The sequence below is a fragment of the Pongo abelii genome, chromosome 4 (genome assembly GCF_028885655.2).
Source record: "Pongo abelii isolate AG06213 chromosome 4, NHGRI_mPonAbe1-v2.0_pri, whole genome shotgun sequence".
Classification (NCBI taxonomy): Eukaryota; Metazoa; Chordata; class Mammalia; order Primates; family Hominidae; genus Pongo; species Pongo abelii.
Genome location: NC_071989.2, coordinates 141,284,019 through 141,297,495, shown reverse-complemented (window position 1 = coordinate 141,297,495; position 13,477 = coordinate 141,284,019). Strand labels below are relative to the sequence as shown.

Here is a 13,477-nt window from a genome sequence, read left to right as displayed (position 1 = left end):
TTAAGAAACTGTTTCCATAAGACATAGCAACCATACTTATGTCCCATGGAAAGAGATTCCTCAGATAACAGTTCCAAGGTTGTTTAAAATCAGCAGATTGACTTTTTTTTAAACTTATACTTAACAGTATTAATTTACACTTAAAACAAATAATACAGAAATACATTCTCCTTGTGAAAGTTTGACCAGTCCCCCAATAATAGCCTTTCCCCAATTCCGTCCCCTTCATCCCAACAGAGCTCCTTTCATAAGTACCTTTGCAAGTCTTTTTTATATTCATGTAATACATATATAATAATTACATGTAAGCATTTTCTCATTTATTTCTACACAAATATATTGTTCTGTATCTTTCATCGGTCAGCAGTAGGTCTTGGGGACCTGTCCATGTTACTACATGTAGAGGTATTTCGTTTCTTTTTATTGCATCTGTAGTGTTAATGTATCCTAGTTTAGCCATTTCTCTTTGGTATTTAAGCTGATAGCAAGTTTTCATTTCTATAAATATTTCTTCAGTTGGTAACTTTGTTGGTGCCTTCTGTGTGCATGTGATTTTCTTTAGGGTAAAAAGGAAAAAGTAGAATTGCTGAGTGTTGAGAGTATATATTTAATACATACTCTCACAAATTCCTTCCATAGTTCTATTACAGGATTTGTACCAGCCAGTATTCCCACTTGTATTACTTGTTGTTTCACACATGCACACCACCATTTGATATTATTAAACAGCAGTGTTTTGAGTAAAAATGGCATTCCATTTGCTTGATTGCTAGTGAGGTTCATCATCTTTACATATTTGTTATCCATTTGGTTTCTTTGTGGGTAAATTTGCTTATTCTCACTGTCCTTTGGGTTGCATTTTTTACCTATTGAGTTTTAGGTGGTCTTCCTTTTTTGTTTTGTGTTGTTTTGTTTGAATTCTGGATTCTAATAATTTCTTATACATGCTGAGAATTTATCTACCAGTTAGATTCTTGTCTTTTTATGGTCTAAAGTTTTTAATTTTTGATGAATAAAATATATCTTCCTCCTTTATAGTTTTTGCTTTTAATCTCTTGTTAAAGAAGACTTTTCTTTCTCTAGAGTCATAAACATACCCTCTTATTTTTATTTTAATGTGGTTTTTAGTTTTATTTTTTATGTTTACCTTTGTGAATGATGTCAGGTAGATTTAAAAATTTTCTATCTATATGTGTGCCATATCACTCTTACCTTTTATATCTTTGTTTACATATATAAAATGCACCGGTATTTATTTATTTATTTATTTATTTTTCTGAGATAGAGTCTCCCTTTGTCACCCAGGCTGGAGTGCAATGGTGTGATCTTGGTTCACTGCAACCTCTGCCTCTTGGGTTCAAGTGATTCTCCTGTGTCAGCCTCCCGAGTAGCTGGGACTACAGGCGCCCGCCATCACGCCCAGCTAATTTTTGTATTTTTAGTAGAGACAGGGTTTCACCATGTTGGCCAGGCTGGTCTTGAACTCCTGACATCAGGTGATCCACCCGCCTCAGCCTCCCAAGGTGCTAGGATTACAGGTGTGAGCCAACACACTTGGCCAATGCACTGGTATTTAATGTGCAGTTTGAGTTTTGTTTTTTTGTTTGTTAGTTTGTTTGTTTTGAGATGGAGTCTTGCTCTGTCACCTGGTGCAATCTCGACTCACTGCAACCTCCGCCTTCTGGGTTCAAGCGATTTTCCTGCCTCAGCTTCTTGAGTAGCTGAGATTACAGGTGCACGCCACCACGCCCGGCTAATTTTTTGTATTTTTAGTAGAGACAGGGTTTCACCATGTTGACCAGGCTGGTCTCAAACTCCTGACCTCAGGTTATCCACTTGCCTTTGCCTCCCAAAGTGCTGGAATTAACAGGCGTGAACCACTGCGCCCGGCCTGCAGTTTGAGTTTTGATAGATATGTGCACCTGTATAACCACCACCATAATTGGGAATTAGAGCATTTCCATCACCCCCAAATTTCTTCATGTTCCTTTGTAGTCTCCCTCGCCTCCACCACTGTCCCTATGCAATTTCTTATCTATTTTATGTCACTGTAGATAAGTTTTGCTTTTTCTAGAATTTCATGTAAATGGAATCAGTACATCGTGTGCTTCTTTTATATATTTACCTTCTTTTGCTGAGTATTTAGTTTTGTAATTCTTCCATGTTCTTGATTATATCCATGGTTTCTCTTTTTCTTTTTTTGAGATGGAGTCTCACTCTGTTGCCCAGGCCAGAGTGCAGTGGCATGATCTTGGCTCACTGCAACCTCCGCCTCCCGGGTTCAAGCGATTCTCCAGCCTCAGCCTCCTAAGTAGCTGGGATTACAGGCATGCACCACCATGCCTGGCTGATTTTTGTATTTTTAGTAGAGACGGGGTTTCACCATGTTGGTCAGGCTGGTCTCGAACTCCTGACCTCGTGATCCACCTGCGTTGGCCTCCCAAAGTGCTAGGATCACAGGCGTGAGCCACCACTCCTGTCCCAGTTTTTCTTTTTTTATTCCCAATCAGTATTTTATTATATGGAAATACCAAAATTTGCTTCCTGTTGATGAGCATTTGGGTTATTTCCAGATTTAGACTGTTAAGAATAAAGCATTTATAAACATTCATGTTTTCTTTTATCCTGGGTAAATACTGGGTATCATAGTACAAAGTAGAATTGCTGGTTCATAGGGTAAGTGCATGTTAAATTTTACTTATTATATTTGAAATTTTTAGAGACTGAGGTCTCGCCTAGGCTGGTCTTACCTAGGCTGGAGTACAGTGGTGTGATCATATAGCTCACTATACCCTTGAACTCCTGAGCTCTAGCAATCCTCTCATTTCAGCCTCTTGAATACCTCGGACTACAGGTGCTTACCACCATGCCAGACTCACATATAGATGGGGGTCTCACTATACTGCCCAGGCTGGTCTCAAACTCCTGACTTCAAGCCATCCTTCTGTTTCAGTGTCCCAAGCACAAGCTACTGTGCCTACCACTAAATTTATAGTAAACTGAAAACTCAATCACTCACTCCCTCCTTCTCTCCCTTCCTCCCTCCCTCCCTGTTTCCTTCCTTCCTTCCTTCCTTCCTTTCTCTCTCTCTCTCTCTCTCTCCTTTCTTTCCTTTCTTTCTTTGCAACAGGGTCTCACTTTGTCATCCAGGCTGCAGTGCAGTGGCGGGATCATGGCTCATTGCAGCCTCGACCTCCCAGGCTCAAGTGATCCTCCTGCCTCAGCCTCCTGAGTAGCAGGGACTACAGGCATGCACCACCATGCCTGGTTGACTTTAAAAAATTATTATTTTTTTGAGACAAAGTCTTGCTCTGTTCCCCAGGCTGGAGTGCAGTGGTGCAGTCTTGGCCCACTGCAGCCTCTGCCTACCTGGTTCAAGTGATTCTCCTGCCTCAGCCTCCTGAATAGCTGGGACTACAGGTACGCACCACCACACCTGGCTAATTTTTTGTGTTTTTAGTAGAGGCGAGGTTTCACCATGTTGGCCAGCATGGTCTCAATCTCCTTACCTCCTGATCCGCCCACATCGGCCTCCCAAAGTGCTGGGATTACAGATGTGAGCCACTGTGCCCGGCCCCCATTCTTTTTAATTACTAAGGTAATATTCAGTTATGTGGCATCATAATTTACCTAATTATCTACTAATGGACATTTGGGTTGCTTCTAGTTTTTGGTTATTTTTTTTTTTTTTGAGATGGAGTCTTGCTCTGCCACCAGACTGGAGTGCAGTGGCGCGATCTCGGCTCACTGCAACCTCCACCTCCTGGTTTCAAGCGATTCTCCTGCTTCAGCCTCCCAAGTAGCTGGGACTACAGGTATATGCCACCACGCCTAGCTAATTTTTGTATTTTTAGTAGAGACAGGGTTTCACCATGTTGGCCAGGATGGTCTTGATCTCTTGACTTCGTGAGCCGCCTGCCTCGGCCTCCCAAAGTGCCGGGATTACAGGCATAAACCACTGAGCCCAACCTCGTTTTTGCTTATTAAAAATAAAGCTGATGTGAATATTTGTGTATAAATCTTTGTATAAACGTATACTTTTATGTCTTTTTTTTTTTCTTTTTTTTTAAGACAAGGTCTCTGTTGTCCAGGCTAGAGTGCAGTGGCATGATCATGGCTCATTGCACTCACAAACTCCTGGGCTCAAGCAGTCTCTCACCTCAGCCTCCCAAGTAGCTGGGACTACAGGTGCATGCCACTATGTCTGGCTGATTTTTGTATTTTTTTGTAGAGACGAGGTTTTACCACGTTGCTCAGGCTGCTCTTGAACTCCAGGGCTCAAGCAATCCTCCTGCTTTGGCCTCTCAAAGTGCTGAGATTACAAGCATGAGCCACTACACCTCGCCTGTTTTTATGTCTATATTATAAATGCCTATTAGTGGGGTGGTTAGGTATATGGTAGGTGTCTATGCCTCACACCTGTAGTCCTAGTACTTTGAGAGGTTGATGTGGGAGGATCACTTGAGTCCAGAAGTTTGAGACCAGTGTAGGCAACATAATGAGACTCTGTCTCCACAAAAAATTAAAAAAAAATTACCCAGGCATGGTGGCACAGGCCTGTAGTCTTAGCTACTCAGGATGCTAAGGTGGGAGGATTGCTTGACTGCAGCTGGTTGAGGCTGCAGTGAGCAGAGATCATGCCACTACTCTCTAGCCTGGGTTACAGAGACCGACCCTCTCTGGGGGGGGAAAAAAATTAGAAAACAACTGTCATGCTGGGTGCAATGGCTCACGCCTGTAATCCCAGCACTTTGGGAGGCCAAGGTGGGTGGATCACCTGAGGTTGGGAATTCGAGACCAGCCTGACCAACATGGAGAAACCCCATCTCTACTAAAAATACAAAATTAGCCAGGCATCATGGCGCATGCCTGTAATCCCAGGTACTTGGAGGCTAAGGCAGGAGAATCGCTTGAAGTTGGGAGGTGGAGGTTGCAGTGAGCCGAGATCGTGTCATTGCACTCCAGCCTGGGCAACAAGAGTGAAACTGTCTCAAAAAAAAAAAAAAACTGTCATACTATTTTCCAAAGTGGTTGAACCATTTTATATTCCTGCCAATGGTATATGAGGGTTCCACTTGTTCCATGTCCTTACTAACACTTGATATTGTCAGTCTTTTAAAACTTTAGCCTTCTAGCAGTATTATAGTGGTACCTCATTGTGATTTCAATTTACATTTCTCTAGAGACAGAGTATCTTGAACATCTTTTCAGGTACTGATTTGCCATTTGCTTATCTTCTTTGGTGCAGTATCTGAATATTTTGCCCATCTTCTTTGGTGCAGTGTCTGAATATTTTGCCCATTTTTAAATGGGCTAAGATTCTTTTTTGTTTTTGTTTTTGAGACGGAGTCTCACTCTGTCACTCAGGCTGGAGTGCAGTGGCGCGATCTCGGCTCGCTGCAAGCTCCGCCTCCTGAGTTCACACCATTCTTCTGCCTCAGCCTCTCGAATAGCTGGGACTGCAGGCGCCTGCCACCATGCCTGACTAATTTTTTATATTTTTAGTAGAGATGGGATTTCACCGTGTTAGCCAGGATGGTCTCGATCTCCTGACCTTGTGATCTGCCCACCCCGGCCTCCCAAAGTGCTGGGATTACAGGCGTGAGCCACTGCGCCTGGCCTGAAGTGGGCTAAGATTCTTATTGCCATTATCATATATGTGATTTGAAAATTTGTTTTCTTGCTCTGTGGACTACCTTTTCATTCTCTTAATAGTGTCCCTCTAAGAACACATGTTAATTTTTATAAAGTCCACTTCTTCAGTGTTTTCTTTTACAGGTCATGTTTTTGGTGTCTATGAAATCTTTGCGTGGCTGGGTGAGGTGGCTCTTGCCTGTAATCCTAGCACTTTGGGAGGCCAAGGTGGGTAGATCACCTGAGGTCAGAAGTGTGAGACTAGCCTGGTCAACAAGTCAAGACCCCACCTCTACAAAAAATGTAAAAATTAGCCAGGCGTGGTGGCATGACCTATATAGTCCCAACTACTTGGGAGGATGAGGTGGGGGATCGTTTGAGCTTGAGAGGTTGAGGCTGCAGTGAGTCATGATTATGCCACTGCACTCCAGCCTAGGTGACAGAGTGAGACCTTGTCTCAAAAAAAAAAAAAAAATGTTCGCCTGCTGGGCTGGTGGCTCACACCTGTAATGTCAGCACTTTGGGAGGCTGAGGTGGGCAGATCACTTGAGGTCAGGAGTTCAAGACCAGCCTGGCCAACATGGTGAAACTCCGACTCTACTAAAAATACAAAAATTAGCCAGACATGGTGGCGGGCATCTGTAATCCCAGCTACTCGGGAGACTGAGGCAGGAGAATCACATGAACTCAGGAGGCAGAGGTTGCAGTGAGCCAAGATTGTGCCAGTGCACTCCAGCCTGGGCAACAGAGCAAGACTCCATCTGAAAAAAAAAAAGAAAAAGAAAAAGAAAAATCTTTGCCTAACCCAAATCCTCCTATGTTGTTTCCTAGACTTTTTTTTTTCTTTTAAATAAGAGACCAGGTCTCTCTGTGTTGCCCTGGCTAGTCTTGAACTTGTGGGCTCAGGTGACCATCCCACCTCCTCTGCTTCCTGCATAGCTGGGACTCTGCTCTCAGTTATCCTAGACTTTTTTTCAGAGAGTCTCACTCTGTCACCCAGGCTGGAGTGCAGTGGTGTGATCTTGGCTCACTGCAAATCCGACTCCTGGCCTCAAGCGATTCTCATGCTTTGGCCTCCCGAATAGCTGGAATTACAAGTGCGTGCCACCACACCCGGCTAATTTTTGTATTTCTAGTAGAGATGATGGGGTTTTGCCATGTTGCCCAGCCTGGTCTCGAACTCCTAAGCTTAAATGATCCACCTGCCTTGGCCTCCCAAAGTGCTACAGTTATAAGCATGAGCCACTGTGCCCAGCCTTTCCTAGATTTTTTATAGTTTTAGGTTTTCCATTTAGATCTATGATTTATCTTAAGCTAATTTTTCTATATTGTTACAGTATATGGAATGAAGTTTTATCCTCTTGTATGTACATATCCAATTAGCATCTTTATTTAAAAGCCTTCTCTTTCCATTGAATTGCCTTTGCAGTTGTAGTTGACTCTGTATGTGTGATGCGTTTCTGACTTTTTATGTTTTGTTGACCTGTTTGTCTGTCATGGTGCCAATATGAGCCTGTCTTGATGATTTGACTTTGAGACTTACTGTAAAGTCACTACAGTGTAAATCCTCATATTATATTAGTGTTTTTCAAAGTAGATTTGACTTTTCTAGGCCCTTTGCATTTTCATAAGAATTTTGGGCTGGGCACAGTGGCTCACACCTGTAATCCCCGCAATTTGGGAGGCCGAGGTGGGTGGATCACCTAAGGAGGAGTTTGGGTCTAGCCTGGCCAACATGGTAAAACCCCGTCTCTACTAAAAACACAAAAATTAGTTGGGCGCGGGGCATGGTAGTGCACACCTGTAATCCCAGCTACTCAGGAGGCTGAGGCAGGAGTCTCTGGGAGGCAGAGGTTGCAGTCAGCTAAGATGATGCCACTGCATGTGCTCCAGCCTGGGTGACAGAACAAGACTCTGTCTCAAAAAAAAAAATAAAAAGAAGAACACCTTGTCAATTTCAGCATAAAAGTCTTGTGGGATTTTGACAGGGATTGCGTTGGATCTATAGATCAATTTGGGGAGAATTGACGTCTTAGCAATATTGAATCTTCTGACCCATGAGTCCTTATTTCTCTCTATTTTGGTCTAATTTAATTTCTTTCAGTATTGTTTTGTAGTTTTCAGTGTATAGATTTTGGACATCTTTTGTTAGAGTTATCTTTTTGTTTTTTGAAAGAGTCTCACTCTGTCGCCCAGGCTGGAGTACAGTGGTGCTCAGTGCAACCTCCGCCTCCTGGGTTCAAGCGATTCTCCTGCCTCAGCCTCCCAAGTAGCTGGGATTACAGGCGCCCACCGTGACGCCCAGTTAATTTTTATATTTTTAGTAGAGACGAGGTTTTGCCATGTTGACGAGGCTGGTCTTGAACTCCTGACCTCAACTGATCCACCCGCCTCGGCCTCCCAAAGTGCTGGGATTACAGGCGTGAGCCACTGTGCCTGGCTGATTTTTTTTTTTTTTTTTTTTTGTGATACAGAATCTTGCTCTGTCACCCAGGCTGGAGTGCAGTGGCACAATCTTGGCTCACTGTAGCCTAAGCCTTCTAAGTAGGTGGGATTACAGACCAGTGCCACCACACCTAGCTAATCTTTATACTCTTAGTAAAGACGGGTTTTCACTATGTTGGCCAGGATAGTCTCGAACTCCTGGCCTCAAGTGGTCTGCCCACCTTGGCCTCCCAAAGAGCTGGGATTACAGGCATGAGCCACTGTACCCAGCCCTGTTTGATTCTTTTAGTGCTGTTATAAATGGAATTTTATAAAAATTTCAGTATTTGATTTTTCCTTGCTAATTTATAGAAATACATTTCATGGGCCGAATGCGGTGGCTCATGCCTGTAATCCCAGCACTTTGGGAGGCTGAAGAGGATCACCTGAGGTCGGGAGTTCAAGACCAGCCTGGCCCACATGGTTTAGTAGAAACCCCATCTCTGCTAAAAAATACAAAAATTAGTCATGTGCGGTGGCACACACCTGTAATCCCAGCTACTTGGGAGGCTGAGGCAAGAGAATTCCTTGAACCTGGGAGGTGGAGGTTGCAGTGAGCCGAGTCTCCGTCTCAAAAAAAAAAGAAAGAAAGAAAGAAAAAGAGATAACTTTCATGTATAATTTTATGTTTCATCTTGTAATTTTGCTAAATTTACTTAATTTTAATAGCATTTTTGTAGATACCATATATTTTCTACTTAGTCATTTCACCTGTGAGTAAAGATTTTATAATGTTTGTTTCAAATGGATGCCTTATTTTATATTCTTGCTTTATTGCACTAGCTAGAATCTCTAGTATGATGTTGAATGCCAGTAGTGAGATTAGACATTCTTGCCTTATTTTTTATCATAGAGGAGAAAGTATCCAGTCTTTCATTATTAAGTGTGATGTTAGCTGCAGGCTTTTTGTGGATGTCATTTATTACATTGAGGAAATTCTTCTATTCCTCTTTGCCTAAGAGTTCTCATTAGGAATGAATTTTGAATTTTGTTGAATATTTTAAAAATCTATTGGAATGATCATAAGATTTTCCTGTTTTGATTTGTATTAATATGGTGAATAACATTGGTTAAATTTCACTGGGCATGGTGGCTCACGCCTGTAATCCCAGCACTTTGGGAGGCTGAGGCGGGTGGATCACCTGAGGTCAGGAGTTCGAGACCAGCCTGACCAACATGGAGAAACCCCATCTCTACTAAAAATACAAAATTAGCTGGGCGCGGTGGCACATGGCTGTAATCCCGGCTGCTCGGGAGGCTGAGGCAGGAGAATCGCTTGAACCCGGGAGGTGGAGGTTGCGGTGAGCCAAGATCACCCTATTGCACTCCAGCCTGGGCAACAAGAGCGAAACTCCATCTCAAAAAAACAAACCCAAAAAACATTGGTTAATTTTAAATGTTAAATCAATATTACATTCCTGATGTAAACTGTACTTGGTCATGATGTATTTTTTTATAGTGCTGAATTTGATTTTAAAAGTTTTTTCTAATTTTTGCGTCTGTATTCCTGGGCTATCTTGGTCTGTATTGTTCTCTTCTTAAATCTGTAACCATAACAGGTCTGTTGTCTGATGCACACAGCAAGTCAATAACAGAGACACTGGGTTGCTGCAGAGAAGGAGTTTAATTATAGGGCCTCCAAACAAAGAGATGAGAGGAAACCTCAAATCTGTCTTCCCAAGGATTTGAGACCATGGCTTTTAAGGATTTTGGAGTGGGCTGAAGTATTAAGATCATTGATTTGTCAAAGAATGCTAGGTGAAATCATGGGATAGGAATATGTACAAGCAGTATTCTCATGCTGATTCTGTTCCCCTGTGGAGATCTTTAAACTGGTTGGCTTCAGCTGTTCCACTGTGCTTAAGCAACTCTTCATTTTTTAAAAAAAAATTTGTGGAAACAGGGTCTCATGATGTTGCCCACGCTGGTCTCAAACTCCTGGGCTAAAGCAATCCTCCTGTCTAAGCCTCTCAAAGCACTGGGTTGATAAGCATGAGCTACTGAGACTGTCTTGCTTAAGTGATTCTTTTTTTTTTTTTTTTTTGAGACAGCATCTTACTCTGTCACCCAGGCTAGAGTGCAGTGTCATGATATCAGCTCATTGCAACCTCTGCTTCCCAAGCTCAAGTGATTCTCCCTGCCTCAGCCTCCTGAGTAGCTGGGATTACAGGTGCCTGCCACCACGCCCAGATAATTTTTTAGTAGAGACAGGGTTTCCCAGTGTTGCCCAGGCTGGTCCTGAACGCGTGATCCACATGCCTCACCCTCCCAAAGTACTGGGGTTACGGATGTGAGCAACCACACCTGGCCTTAAGCAATTCTTAAACAAAAGCCTTAAGTTTCTAATGTCAGAAATTCTATCTATAGGAACAGTGGGGATGCTGATGGTCAGTATCTAGTGTTAGTGACTTTCTGTTACAAAGAAGTGAGTCAGCCGGTTGTAGTGGCTCACGTCTGTAATCCCAGCACTCTGGGAAGCTGAGGTGGGGGGATCACAGGGTCAGGAGTTCAAGACCAGCCTGGCCAATATGGTGAAACCCCATCTCTACTAAAAATAGAAAAATTAGCCGAGCGTGGTGGTGGGTGCCTGTAGTCCCAGCTACCCAGGAGGCTGAGGCAGGAGAATCGCTTGAACCTGGGAGGTGGAGGTTGCAGTGATCCGAGATCGTACCACTGCACTCCAGCCTGAGTGACAGAGCGAGACTCCATCTCAAAAAAAAAACAAAAAACAAAAAAAAAACAAAGAAGTGGGTCAAAGTGCAGTATAATTAATGCTTAATTATAATTATATTTCTGTCCAGAATTCTGTTTAACCCTGTGAGGATGGTTTCATATCCTTGCCTTGTTTTGGTATCTGAGTAATGATGGCCTTATAGAATGGATTGGGAAATAATTGCTTCCCCTTCCATTTTCTGGAATAGTGTGCATAGAAATGGTATTTTTTCTTTCTTTCTTTCTTTTTTTTGAGACAGTCTTGCTCTGTCACCCAGGCTGGAGTGCAGTGCTGTGATCTCGGCTCACTGCAAGCTCTGCCTCCCGGGTTCATGCCGTTCTCCTGCCTCAGCCTCCCGAGTAGCTGGGACTACAGGCATGCGCCACCACGCCCGGCTAATTTTTTGTATTTTTAGTAGAGATGGGGTTTCTTTGTGTTAGCCCAGGATGGTCTAGACCATCTCCTGACCTCGTGATCCGCCTGCCTTGGCCTCCCAAAGTGCTGGGATCAAAGGCATGAGCCACCGTGCCTGGCCAGAAATGGTATTTTTTTTTTTTAAGTGTTTGTTAGAATTTATCTCTGGATATAAGCTTTCTTTGTAAGATGGTTTTAAAGCAAACATTAGACTTCTTTAGTAGCTATAGGGCTACTCATGTTATCTATTTCTCCTTGAATGCTCTTTGGTTGTTTATATCTTTCAAGGAATTTGTCCATTTTATCTATGAATTACCAAAGTTAACAAATTGCTGTAAGTTCTTTATAATATTCCCTTATACGTTTAACATATTCTATTATGATAGCACTTCTCTTATTCCCTATTCTGGTAATTTGTTTTCTTGTCTTTTTCTTGAGTGTCCTGGCTAGAGATTGTCAGTTTTCTTGATAGCTGTTTTTTCTTCCTCTGTTGTTTTTGTTTTTTATTGCATTGATTTCCACCCTGATCTTTTACTTTTCTGCTTTCTTATGGTTTAATTTCTTCTTCTTCTTTTTCTTTTTTTGAGATGCAGTCTTGCTCTGTCTCCCAGGCTGGAGTGCAGTGGCGTGATCTTGGCTCACTGCAACCCCCACCTCCCAGGTTCAAGCGATTCTCCTGCCTCAGCCTCCTGAGTAGCTGGGATTACAGGCACGTGCCACCATGCCTGGCTAATTTTTGTATTTTTATTAGAGACGGGGTTTCACCATGTTGGTCAGGCTGGTCTCGAACTCCTGACCTCATGATCTGCCCGCCTCAGCCTCCCAAAATGCTGGGATTACAGGCGTGAGCCGCTGCGCCCGGCTTGCTCGTCTTTTTAACAGATTTCTTGAGGTAGAAGCTAAGGTCATTTAATTGAGATTTTTCTTATTTTCTTACTTTGTTTATTTATTTATTTTTAGATGGAATCTCGCTCCATCGCCCAGGCTGGAGTGCAGTGGTGTGATCTCGAATCATTGTAACCTCCACCTCACAGGTTCAAAGGATTCTCCTGCCTCAGCCTCCCAAGTAGCTGGGATTATAAGCATATACTACCATACCTGACTAATTTTTGTATTTTTAGTAGAGACTGGGTTTCACCATGTTGGTCAGGCTGGTCTCAAACTCCTGACCTCAAGCGATCCACCCACCTCGGTGTCCCAAAGTGCTGGAATTACAGGGGTGAGCCTCCGTGTCTGGCCTAATTTCTGGTTTTTTGGATTATATCTAATTGTGTTGGTTCCCAAATATTTGGAGATTTTCTGCATATTTTCTGTTTTGATTTGTGATTTAATTCCATTGTGGTCATGAAGCATACATTGTATGAGATTGAGACTTATTTCATGTCCCAGATTATTGTCTTTTTTTGCTAATGTTTTGTGTACACTTGAAAAGAATGTGTATTGCAGCCAGTGTAGTGGCACACGCTTGTAATCCCAACACTTTAGAAGGCTGAGGTGGGAGGATCCCTGGAGGCCTGAAGTTTGAGACCACCAGCCTGAGCAACAGCCAGACCTCATGTCTACCAAAAATTTAAAAATCAGCCGGGCACGGTGGTGGGCATCTGAAGTCCCAGCTACTCAGGAGGCCGAAACAAGAGGATTGCCTGAGCACAAGAGGTCAAGGCTACAGTGAGCCATGATCATGCCACTGTACTCCAGCCTGGGTGACAGAGAAAGACCCTTTCTCAAAAAGAAGCTTATTCTGCTGTTGTTGAGTGGAGTATCCTGTTAGGTCAAGTTGGCTTATGGTGTTATACTAATGTTCTATATCCTTACTCATTTTAATTCTATCAATTATTATTGAGAGTTAACTCCAACTATAATTTTCGATTTGTATATATGTTCTTGCTTTGTTTCTTCATGCTTTCTCAAACTCTGTTTTTAGGTGCATAAACATTTAGGATTGTTACCTCTTAATGAGTTGAGTCTTTATTACTATGAAACAACCCCTTTTAAACCTTATAATATTCTTTGCGGTAAAATTTACTTTTATATTAATATGACCAGGTCCAACTTTCTTTTATTTAATGTTAGCATGGTATACTTTTTTCCAACCTTTTGCTTTTAACCTGTTTGTATTCTTATATTTAAAATGCATTTCTTGTAGGTAGTATATGATTTTGTTGTGCTTTTTAAATATAATCTGACAGTCTGCTCTTTAATTAGGGTGTTCAGACCACCTACATTTAATGT

General features: G+C 42.5%; 1 protein-coding gene across 5 annotated transcripts in view; it reads left to right on the top strand.

Moving 5' to 3' along the window:
- AFF4 (ALF transcription elongation factor 4) overlaps positions 1-13,477 on the top strand; it is an 88,527-nt gene that overhangs the window by 37,535 nt on the left and 37,515 nt on the right. The window lies entirely within an intron of this gene.